A 12,195-nucleotide genomic window follows, 5' to 3' on the forward strand; every position below is an offset into this window, starting at 1 on the left:
TTAATATCAGAGAGGAATATAAGATTAAACAAAGATAGTACAACCAGCTCTAAACTCTTAATTCAATTACAAGTGACTAGCTACCTAGGAAAATATTTGTTTCCTGGATTTCATGAAATTGAAAAATGTCATCCCCTATGAAATTAGCTTGCTTATATTGCACTATGAACTCAACAAATGTTGAGTTAAATACATCTGCTTAAAGAAACATACATTGCATCAGTTGAACTGGATCAGAGGCCCCTCTATCATTAGTACTAACTTGTTTCTTCATAGGGCTAATTGGACAACACAGAAGACATCTCTTTTTGTTCAAGCTACATAGCAGAAGAAATGTTTGTTCAACATTTTTTTTAACAAAAAAATATACTTTTTTTTTAAAAAAAAGAAGAAATGCAAGTTATTTTGATGTCAAAACAATTTGATACCTACAAATAAGATTAGCAACAACCAATAGAAGGAGGGACTTTGGAAAAGTTGGGAAGTAGAGAAGAGAGGTATTAATAAATGAATTTTGCAAACGGGTGAAGCAGGTATTACTGAGACTTGGTCTGAACATGTCTTAGAATAGAAAATTGCTGCATTTCAGATTACAGGTAGGAGACAGCAGAGAAAAGACATAAAAATGGTAACTCTTGGGGAGCAGGAGGAAATGGCCTAGCAGGGGAAAACATTTTTAATCCTTTAAATTTGGAAGGAGGATTCCCTCCTTGTGCATCTGAATGGTAAAGTTCATTCCACTTACCTAGCATATGTAGATACAACAAGGAATGTGGGACCTAGTAAAGCAAGGGGCTTCACTGGGAACAAAAAAAGTCCTCCATCTGTTTTCCAAAACTGTAATCCAAGGTTACATGTTGCTGCTCTCACCTGTTCTCAGATAACTTTAAAACAAGCACAATGCTTCCTACAAAAACTTTTTGTCAGTGAGCATAAAAATTCAGGTATAAGATGTGATAGTTTATTCTCTCCTTTTAAAATATAGGGCAACAAATGTAGAAAGCTATAGTAGAAAAGGGATGATAAATGAGTGCTTAAGAGAGGAGGAACACAAAAGATATACACAAAAGGATTTCTATTTATTCATGCAAAATGACGTTTTGAGAAAGTAAAAGCAAAAGTGTGTGTTAGAACATGCGCGTGAACAAATTCCATGTTCCATATTATAGGAACTGTTTAGATGAAATAAAAAACATATACAGGAATGTGTGATGAGGAGCAAGCATGTCTGCATCAGAAACAGGAAGTGTGTATCATGGGAATTCTCTATATATGTGCACAAGCAATTAAGTGACATAAAAAGATCTCTATGTTCCATGTTTTGATGAAAAAGAAAGAGAAGGAGACAAGTGGAGAATATATGTGTGTAAAGGAATCATAAAACAGATTTGTAGTTGCTTTTATGTAGTCTGGGATTAAGATCAAGCATTGATTGCTGTCATTAATGAGCCATTGGAGATTGAATAACCTCTTTGATGGTATGGGTATTAGTAGGCCAGGAAGCTCTTAAGTAGTTAATTTATCAGGACAAAGCCTGCATATGAAAGTTAAGTCAAAATCTAACCTAAAATATACTTAGTCATCACCCATGTTATCCCTAAGCATAATTCTAACATTCATCGTGGAGAAGCATTTGAAGAATGGCAATCTTTAAGTCAAGGCTAAAAACAGCAATTTTCATCTTTAAAAAATGTTTCAAATGGTTAAGCAACTTTATATTGCTTATATTGACCAAAATTTGCTCTTTAAAAAATATGCCTGATGTATCTAAATTTATTAAGCTTTTATTATTTTGGCTGAATCTCTGTCTGAACATTCTTCAAATCTTTTAGATCTAGATTTAAGGACAATTCATCAATTACTGAAGGGGTTTTCTCCAGGTCTATGAATCCTACAAACCTCTGGGCAGACACAGGCCATATAGATATGCCTTCCTGTGTTTTTCACTTTTCTTTATTAATTTTCCCCCACACTGTATAGAGATTACAATGCCCTATACACTATTGGTGATGACGACAATCTTTTCTTAACAAATATAGAAGGTGCGTGTTGGGAAAGGCTGCCCTGGATGTACAGCATCCTACATTCTCTCCTTCAGTCCTTCCAAATCAGACCATCTGCACAGAAACGCAGCGGCTCTCTCCCTCTGCTAATCTTCAATAGCGAATCTCTCTCTCACACACACAAACATACACACCTGATTGCTCACAGAAAAACCAGTCCCCTACTTTTCTCAGGAGCAGCGGTCAGGACACTGTTACTGCTGGCCAGGATACGGGAGGCTTCACTGGATCTGTCTTATATCTTGAGCGGTGGGAGGCAAAGGAAGGTCGCTCAAATCGGGCCAGGAACTCATCGAGCTAAACAGTAGGTGGGCAAGGATCGGAGACCAGGACCAACATGACGAAAATGTCACTTGCGCAGTGGGAGGCAGCCAATTCGCCGGATCCTTCGCGGGTTCCTTGCTGTAAATTCGCCTGGATCTGCTATCGGCCCCTCCCTCTGCTGTTTCACGGAGCACAGAGATCGGCGCTGGGGAAGGGCCCTAGCGCCTCCTGATCTGGAACGAAAAAATGAGAGACCTTGACCCACAATCCCCCTCCTCGCTGCCTACTCCAGCCGGGCATCAGGCGATCCACCGGTTCTCTGCCTTTTACTACCAAACAAGGGGGACACTGTGGGTCGAAATCTGCCGTAGGGAAAGGTGAGTGCACCTTGCACTCCCGAGCAGAGCCAGTTTCCTTCTTCGCCCTTTATTATCATATCGAAAACAGGTCGCTGAATCTTAGCTATGGGGAATGCTTGCTGTACGCGTAAACGAACGTTTAGGTTGCATTCGCGACCTAAATGGGAGTTTAGTCCTTCAGGATACTACAGACCGTATCTCCGAGTCGAAAGCCCAAGACTGTCTCCACATCCTATAGATGATCTTCAATAGCCTTTTGGGAAGTCGAATTACTGAACTTCTTCATTGGGCAGGCTCATGATCTTATCAGGTTACCTAGATGCTGTCCCAGCATAACTCAGACCTGAACGATAACTACTATTTATTAATCTTGTAATAGTGGTAATGGAATAGTCTAGCAACTTATAATATCTGGGCAGAATGTCAGCCATTCCATAAAATGCCAACAGACCCTTTCCACTGAGCATATATAGGTCTTTCTGGTTCTCGTACTATTTCTCTTTAAAAATCTCTTCTTTTCTTTTGCGGGGAGGGCGGGGGACTCTTTTTACCCATCTGTTTTCTTTCTTCCAAATTATCTATTTGTTTACAAAAAAGGCAGCCCAGTAATCTCTTTGCAAGATAGCTGGGTAGGTGAAAGAGTACTGAAATTGATGGGGAAAAATACAGTGAAATGAGATACTTAGAATAAACTTCCTGGATGTGACAAAACTAAAATCCAGCCCTCCAAGGCAAATGTGTTTAGAAAATTCTGATAAGTTACAAAGAGGATGATGATACTCTGAGATGGGGCAATGTTTGTATCATGAAGAAATATATGAAGAATCAATATGCAGAAGTTCTGAAAGAATGGGGCAGAGTCCTTTGAAAATGTTCTTGTAATGTTTTTTGCCTATTGAAAAGTCATCATAGAAGAGTAGAAAATAATCATATAGGAATGACTCCTATGTTTTTCCACTTTTGTCATGCTCCATCAACATAAATATTGTATGTGAAGGAACATTCATGGATGAGGAGAAAGTATTAACAGCTTACTTCTCCGGTATCATTAGTCCATCATTTGATTCTATGTTGTACCAATACAAGAACTAGACCAGAGATAAGCCTTGGTGGCTGTTTGTATTTCCTGTCCTTAGTAGATCTCATAATTTACTTTCTTATCTCAGCCCACCCATATTCAGCAACTTAGCCTATTGTTATTAATTTCCCAGAATCTGCAGTGGAGCAGTACTTTGAATGTAGAACTGCAAACGATTTCTGACTGTCGGCTGACTGCAATTTGGCAGTTCAAATCTCACCAGGCCAAGGTTGACTCATCCTTCCATCCTTCCGAGGTTCGTAAAATGAGGACCCAGATGTTGGGGGCAATATGCTGACTCTGTAAATCACTTAGAGAGGGCTGTAAAGCACTGTGAATTTAAGTCTAAGTGCTATTGCTATTACTATACCTAATAGTACATCTAATTTGGGAGTTTTGGACTATGGGAATTTTAAATGATCTGCTTCCAAAAATCTAGCATCAGCTGCAACATTAACTTTACATTGATTGATTTTTTATTACGTACCATCGAGTGTATTGTTAACTGTTTAAGAAAAAAAATGCTGTAATAATCCAAAATTTGTAGTAGGCAATCTTACTTATGCCTCCATTACTAGCACAATGAACTCATTTTTTAGCACTATGAGACTACATAGATATACCTTTTCCATGGTGATCTATCCATAACCTGTTCTTTCAGTCTTCCAATGGTGGAACTGTGTCCACCATCTTGTTGCTATTATTCTTTTCTCTTTCCCAGTACTTCTTTAAAATGGGAACCAGGCCTTCCAGGGATCCTGGAAAAGGAAGCTGTTAGAATTGTTAATGTAAAGCAAGTTGTGAATTTTAAAATCTGATGCACTGTGGAATTCATTCCAGATGCAAATAAATGTTATTGCTTATTTCCTGCATGCCTTATACCTACACATTCTCCACCCTGCTTGCATACTTCCATTCCAGCACTCCCACTGTTCTACTAGTAACATCACTTCTGATTGCATGATGTCCCTCACCTTTACTGCATTAGATAATTCTGTTAAAGATATAATTATCATTTTTAAAAAAGAAACGAATTTTAAATTGGGATTTTTATAGCCTAAGGAGATAATCCAGGTTAGTTAAGTATCCTTTAAACAAGCTTCTTCATAGTAGTAAAAATCGCTGCCGTAGCAGCTTAAAAACAGCAAGTAGCTTCAATAATGCATATGCATAAACCTCAAATACACAAATCTTTCTTATTAGCCAGCTTCTTACATCACGCTAAGCCATAAATTGATTATTTAGTTATTAACTAGTTAACTTAATCATAGGAAGTTACATAATTTACAGATTAAAATAGCTAGGTTTGAGGGATACATTACATTATTTAGTTGGTTTAGACCAGGGCTGTTAAACTCTTGTCCCCAGGCCAGATGCGTCACAAGCTGGCCATGCCCATGCCCAGTTTAGAGAAGGGGGGGAAGTTCCAATACGTCAAGTGACGACTCTGTGAAGATGTGAGCTTGATATCCCTGGTTTAGACTTAAGATATTACAACAACGTAAGTGCAAAATAGATGTGTGGAATTTCAGATTTGCAGCAGTAGTTTATGAGTTGCTTGTCAACATTTGGTAGCGTTTTTCAACAATAGGTATAATGTATACTTTGAGCTCTTTTTAAAAAATTGATATAAATGTGTAGGCCTTTTTGTCATTTAAAATAATATTAATATTATATCACATTGTTATCAGAGAGCCACAGATGGCTCTCTATCTTCAATAGGCAGGAAGGACTTTATTTAAAGGTGAATTACTTCAAGTGAGGAAAACTGAATTCCCCGTTCCAATTATATACCTCTGATTACCCAAACTGATTTAGGAGATGATGGGAAATAGCATATTTTAGAGCAAATCAGCAGTGGGTTCCTGCCAGTTCTAACCTCTTCTATAGAAGAGCTTCCACAAATCTACAGTGCCGTTTAGAACCAGTTCAGTTCCCTCCCCCTCCCCCTGCACATCCGGACATCATCAAGATGAAAAGCGAGAGGAGGAATTCTGGGAGTTGAAGTACACAAGTCTGAAAGCTGTCAAGTTTGAACACCCCTGGGGTTTTTTTTTCTAAGGGGTTAGAGGTGCAAGAGTCTTGTAACTTGACAGCTTTAAGACTTCTGTGCTTCAAATGCCAGAGTTTCTGAGCCAACATTTTGCTTGCTAAGCAAGAGTGTTATTAAGTGAGTTTCACCACATTTTATAAGTTGGCCACGCCCACCCCATCACATGTCTGGCAAGCAACTCCCACCCAGTCACATGGCCGGCAAGCCACTCCCACAAAGCAGGCTATACCTACAGAAGAGGTTCTAAAAAAATTTGAAACCCACCACTGGAGCAGATGGATCTATTCCATAGAATTTTTCTGTGGACCAAAGGGCTGTGGTTTTGTGTGCTGCCTATATCCCATGAATGGGGCTTCATTTGTTTGCATGGGCCGGTTTTTGGTATGCCTCAGGCCGGTGCTGGGGACCTCTGAAAAGTATAACTGAATTCAAGGAGCTAGTTTTCATCAAATGCTGACATATCTTAATATTTGTTGAGTAAATTTATTTTGCTGTGCATGAAAAATTTATTACACTTGTATACAAAATTAACAACTAGATTTATGGTGATTGTATAAATTATTAGGATTAAACAGTCTATATATTTTGCTTTGTCAACAGGATTATGAGGAGTTATATTAATTCAATTCTGATTCCTGAGACCGTTTTACTTTTTTTTTAATTCATCATTTTTTTACAAATTTTTAGTCAGGAAAATTAAAAACTTTTGGAATATTTGGGGGGGTGGGGAGATTTTGAAGACCTGCAGCCAGAGTTTTTACATTTACATGAAACTGGCACGAAATCATGTATTACATTAACTCAGAAGGAAAAAGCCCTGATTTTAACAGGTGATTTTAACTCACCCAAAAGTGAAAAATGCTATTTGTCAGCCTTCTTTATCACATTTTCTCAAAATTAAATCTAGAATAATTCCTTTACTTTGAAAACAAATTGTTTGAAAAATGCTTCCCTCCATTTTTGCTAAACACAGTCATTTCAGAATATTGTCATTTTTGTGCAGTTTTTAGAAAATTCTTATTCATTTAATGGGAAATAAATAGAAGCATAGAAATGTTAAAATGGTAGTCACAAGCACAAACCTGCCCCCTTTTTACATGTGTGGGCAGCCATCTTGACATTTTTTACCCTCAGCAACTAAATTAGAATTTCAAAAGAAATAAAATAAACATTCATATGGTTGGGATATAATCCTCACTTAATTATGGAAATTGGGTCTGGCAACTCTGTCACTAAGAGAATGTCATAAAGTTATGATGCAGTTGCAGAAATTCTAATTTTCATTGTTAGACAAATATTCCACTGTCATAGTGTTCCATAGTGATAGGTCTGATATTTGTGACCTCCTGCTAGCTTCCCCATTGATTTTCCTTGGGGGAAGCTGGAAGTAAAGGTCACAAATGGTGATCATGTGACTGCAATGTGCTGTGACTGTTGTGAACTGGATACCAAGCACCTGGTTGTGATCACATGATTGTGGGAATGCTACAAAGACTGCAACTAACAAGGATCCATCATAATGGACCCCACTTGTTCAGCATTGTTATAACTTCAAATGATCACTGAACAAATGATTGTTCAACAAGAACTACCTGTAGTTCTTCATAGCATAACTACCAAAGGGAAATTGTAAAGGAATTCTAATGTATTTTGAAAATGAGATACAAAATCAAAACCCTCTTTTATCTGTCCCATTCCTATTTCTCCCTTTAACCCTCTACCCCTGTCTTGTGCTTCCTGACCAACATAATGTTAAAAAATAAACAGATTGTTCTAACCAGATATTTAAATTGGTTAGCTTCTCTCCTCTCTCCTCCCTTTGGCCTTTATGCTGTAGGTCTGAACTGAGTATTAGGTTTTCTAACCTGACTGATGTTCAGCCAAAGACTGCAAATAAAATAATTCTGAAGATGATATATATTAGGGACACAGACGGTCTACCAAGGATTTAGATTTAGATTTGTAATGATGAAGCCTGAGAGAGCACTGGTGCTGAGGTGGGATTCTACCGGTTCTGACCGGTTCAGGGGAACTGGTAGCTCTGATGATCAGCTGGGAGCGAGCCAGTTCACTCCGACAATCAGCTGGGATCGCCCACCTGGCCCTGCTCTATCTTGTCCTTTGTTTCCTACTTTCTAGCTCATCTCAATTGCACAGCTGATTTTCTCCCCCCCCCCCAGCTATTTCATTTACTGTTGCTGATTTGGAAGGTAAGCGCTGTGCGCCTGCACAAACCATGCATGCGCCCAAAGCATGTGCTCACTGAATTGGTTGTTAAACTGGCAGTATTCCACCACTGGTTTTAACCCTTTGAGGTTATAGGATCAGGACTACAGAAATTGAAGCAACCAGGAGATGGCAGTCGAGAGTGAGAATTTTATACTTCTCTTGGCTGCTATCTAAATGCCATAGAATCTAGATTTTTGCAGCCCAGATTCTGTAGCCTTAAAACCCTTTCATTATAAAGCAGTTGTTTTTGTTTGCTTGCAATCTATGCAGAGCAACTCACCCAGAAAAGTGCAGCTTAAATGCCATTAAGTGAACTTAGTGTTTCAATATTTCATGACTTTGCCAAAAGCTTTTGTTCAGGCAAAATTATTATTGAGTTGCTAAAAAAACATTTGGGGGTAGGGCGAGAAGGGGGACACCAACTGTTTAGAAGAGCAGATCCCCCTTAGGGAGAATCTTTAGGGATTTCAGGCATAATTATATTTCATTGTAATAATTGACAAAATTGTCATAATTCAATTTTTGGCAGGCTTTGTAAGCAGATGGTTCTCCTATTTCTAGATCTTCCCTGCTTTTTATGTAATTATATTGATTTCTATCAAATTGTGACATTCTTTCATTGGCAACATCAGTGTGTCCTCCCTCATTTCCCTCAGTCCTCTTGGTTACTGAACAATTCTCTATTGAAATGTATACAATGCCTCTGATTTGTCTGGTTGGTTGTCCCCAAAAAATCACAGCTAAGTATATATTAACTTTCTCTTCCAATCTCCTTCTGCTAATATCGTCAGAGGATTAAGAAAGCTTGACAGTGAGTGGCAATTGCAATAATTAGCCAAACAAAAAGAAAGAGCTGATGTTTGAGCCTTAGATATGTATGCTTACAGGTCAATAAAGATGCCAACAAGATTCCATACATAGATCTTAAGAGTTAAAACTTAGTTCTTACCTAAGTCAACATTTATTTGCTGCTTTTTCCTAGCTTCCTTTTTTTCTAGTCCGTTCTAGTCCGTTCTTTTTTCTAGTCCATTTGTTTAGATTAATTAAAACAAACTAGAGCTGTGACAAAAATTGTGATTCAACAATGTCAGAGGGCCTTGATTCATTTCCTAAGATTAAAAGAGCAGAAGCAAATTGTAGCTTTCAAAGAACTATGTATTAATAGCTTGTGCTTGTGCAGGAGAAGACCATCTCATACCTGACAAAAGTATTCTGAAATTAAGAGTGATTTTTAAGAAGTGCACATCTTACTATCTGGACATAAATTTATACCTAAATCAACAGTTCTTCAGATAGTAATAATGTAAATCATTTAGAGTTTACATAAATATATTGTAACTTGTGCTGAGAAAACAACTAGCAACCACTCCCTATCTTTCATAAAATTATAAAATTGTGGAGTTGAAAGGGATCACAAAGATTATCCACTGTAAACTTCTGCAGCATGCAGGAAAACCATTTACATCATCTTTGAGACCTAATCATCCTTTTCTTCAAAATCATCAGAGATGAAGAACTTACAATTTCTATAGGAGAGAGTACTGATTGTTCCACTGTTGTGCAGATCTTACCATCAGGAAAGGTTTCCTTCTTTTCCTTTCTACACAAGAATAATATCTCAGTATTGTGCAACAATGAAAACAATCTAGCTGCCCTGTTTTGCATTTCCCTTTGCCATACTGGGCAAAACTGGTTTGCTGAAGGCATATTGGCATGAAGGTGCTATAGAACAGCACCATCTTCAGATAAATCTGAATTTTCACCTAATTGTTTACCATGGGTAAATTTATTTACTCTATTCCTACATCTTCTGCAACCCTTCTCAGAAATCCTGTCTCAACCTTCCATAGATGCCATTTTTCAACACTTATTTTTCATGGAAATGATGAGATATATCATACAATATATTCTACTACTGTATGATAGATATTGTTTTAGATTTTAAAATAATATTTTGTATTAATTATATTACAGTAATGTTGATATTTAGTAAACTAATGGCTATTAATTCATTAATTTCATATATAAGATCAAACTTTTTTCTTCTTAGTTTTTCTTTTATTTCAGTTTGGTTTCTATTTTTTCTTAAATTTAAAAACTTAATTATGACTTTTAAATATTGAATGTGTATAATGTCCTCGAAATGTTTGAGATTTCAATTCTCATTATGCCTAGTAGAACACACAAGGTAGACAACTCCTGGTTTATCATCTGCCCAACAGAATTATAATCAACTTGGAAGCATTCCACTGAAGAATAATCAATTCTATTGCATAGAAAATAATAGTACTATAGGTTCCAACTTCCAGTGGAGAAAATGATGGTCTGTCTCAGGGGTGGGTTTCAAAAATTGTTCGAACCTACTCTGTGGGCGTGGCCTCCTTTGTGGGAGTGGCTTGCTGCCTGTGTGACCGGATGGGAGTGGCTTGCCACCCATGTGACCTGGTGGGAGTGGCCAAGACGATGTTATTACTAGATATTACTAATTACTAGATATTATTAATATTACTAGATCATTATTAATGCATAGATAACTGCGGGACATTACACACCCACCCACACCCACACCCACAAACTATGACAGTGCTAGGAAAAAACCAAAAAAATAAAAATCCCCCCCCCCCCCAAAAAAAAGACTGCCAATGAAACAAGGTTTTTTTTCCCTAAGTCTTAGAACAGGAAAGACAAAGTCACTGGAATAAAAACCATCAAGGCAATGTGGAAAATTATAAAGGACAGGCACTCACAGAACCATCAACCACCTCAGAATTACCTAAACAAGGAGGGTGAAACACACTGCCTTGCAACAAACCTGGCCTGCCCATAGAAAAGCAGCCACTTTGAGACACATAAACCTGGTCTAAACACTTAAAAGCAACATATTGCATCACAAATAAAACATTTGCAAAAAGGAATAACATTTCTTCTTCCCCCTCCCAAGAAGACCGTTTTCTTTTTTAAAATGCCTCTGCAGACGATCTTGAAAACCTGCGAGGGATTCCCCCACCCCATTTCTGGTTTTAAAAAAGAAAACGTTCTTCTTGGGAGGGGGAATGGGCTATGCTCCTTGTTTTGGGGATTCCCCCCCACCAAAGACCAATTGCCAATCTCTCCAAATCCTTTTCAGGATTTTCTTTTTAAAAAACACCTCTCTGCAAACGATCTTGAAAACCTGCGAGGGATTCCCCCACCCATTTCTGCTTGCCTTTAGCCTTGGAAGCTTCCACAGAGAAGCTTCTGCAGAGGGGTTTTAAAAAAGAAAACGTTCTTCTTGGGAGGGGGAATGGGCTATGCTCCTTGTTTTGGGGATTCCCCCCCCACCAAAGACCAATTGCCAATCTCTCCAAATCCTTTTCAGGATTTTCTTTTTAAAAAACACCTCTCTGCAAACGATCTTGAAAACCTGCGAGGGATTCCCCCACCCATTTCTGCTTGCCTATAGCCTTGGAAGCTTCCGCAACTTCACAGTAAAAGCAAGTAAGAACTTCTCTCGCTCGTGAGATTTTCTTTACTGTGCAAAGGCTTGCTTTAAAACTGCAGGCTCCCAGGGAGGGGGGCAGGGGAAAATGCTGCCCATATGTCCCCTTCCAAAGCAACCTTGCAGGTTTTCAAGATCATCCGGAGAGGCGTTTTTTAAAAAGAAAAACCCTGCAGGCACCCAGCGACAGGGGCTAGGAGCTAGGAACCCGGAAGTTAATTACTTCCGGGTTCACTGACGAACCGGATCGCAAGAACCGGTGCGAACCGGCAGGAACCCACCCCTGGTCTGTCTCTATCTCTTTTTTTCTGAATAGCTAACAAGGAACAGGACAGAAAGTATTGGCTTCAAAAATTTTGTCTGTCTTTACTAATGCTTGATTAGGGCACCAGAGACTTGGGGGGGGGGGGGGAAGAGAAATTGTAAAAATAATAATCCCTAAACATGAAGCAGCACATTTGAGCCACTTTTAAAGCAGTTGGAGGCATGGATTATTAGACTCGTACTTTGATAATCATGTACCACCAGATCATAGTACTTTTGCAGCATAGTTACTGATTACATTACCTATGACATATGAGGGGCGTAATGCTTCAGAGGTTAAAGACCCTGAGCTTGTCAGCTGGAAAGTGAGACCCAAACTGTGCAGTGGGTGAGCTCCTGTTACTTGC

The 12,195-nt window shown here is 38.5% G+C and overlaps 2 protein-coding genes across 4 annotated transcripts in view; one reads left to right on the forward strand and one right to left on the reverse strand.

The window, feature by feature from the left end:
* The window catches only part of ENTPD3 (ectonucleoside triphosphate diphosphohydrolase 3), a 32,956-nt gene extending 21,491 nt beyond the window's left edge, over positions 1–11,465 (reverse strand). Inside the window, exons 1-3 of one of the 3 annotated variants that reach the window (XM_032235568.1) lie at positions 11,426–11,465; positions 4,388–4,535; positions 2,229–2,560 (exon numbers count right to left, since the gene is read on the reverse strand). The gene's annotated coding sequence lies outside the window, so the exon portion shown is untranslated. Of the gene's footprint in view, positions 1–2,197; positions 2,561–4,387; positions 4,536–11,425 lie in introns of all 3 variants that reach the window. The other 2 variants (XM_032235567.1, XM_032235570.1) reach the window with 2 other exon arrangements.
* A 29-nt stretch (positions 11,466–11,494) lies between these two features.
* GGCT (gamma-glutamylcyclotransferase) overlaps positions 11,495–12,195 on the forward strand; it is a 42,977-nt gene continuing 42,276 nt past the window's right edge. The window contains exon 1 of the mRNA XM_032235575.1: positions 11,495–11,523. The gene's annotated coding sequence lies outside the window, so the exon portion shown is untranslated. The remainder of the gene's footprint in view (positions 11,524–12,195) is intronic.

Source organism: Thamnophis elegans, chromosome Z (assembly GCF_009769535.1).
Source record: "Thamnophis elegans isolate rThaEle1 chromosome Z, rThaEle1.pri, whole genome shotgun sequence".
In the NCBI taxonomy this organism is placed as follows: domain Eukaryota; kingdom Metazoa; phylum Chordata; class Lepidosauria; order Squamata; family Colubridae; genus Thamnophis; species Thamnophis elegans.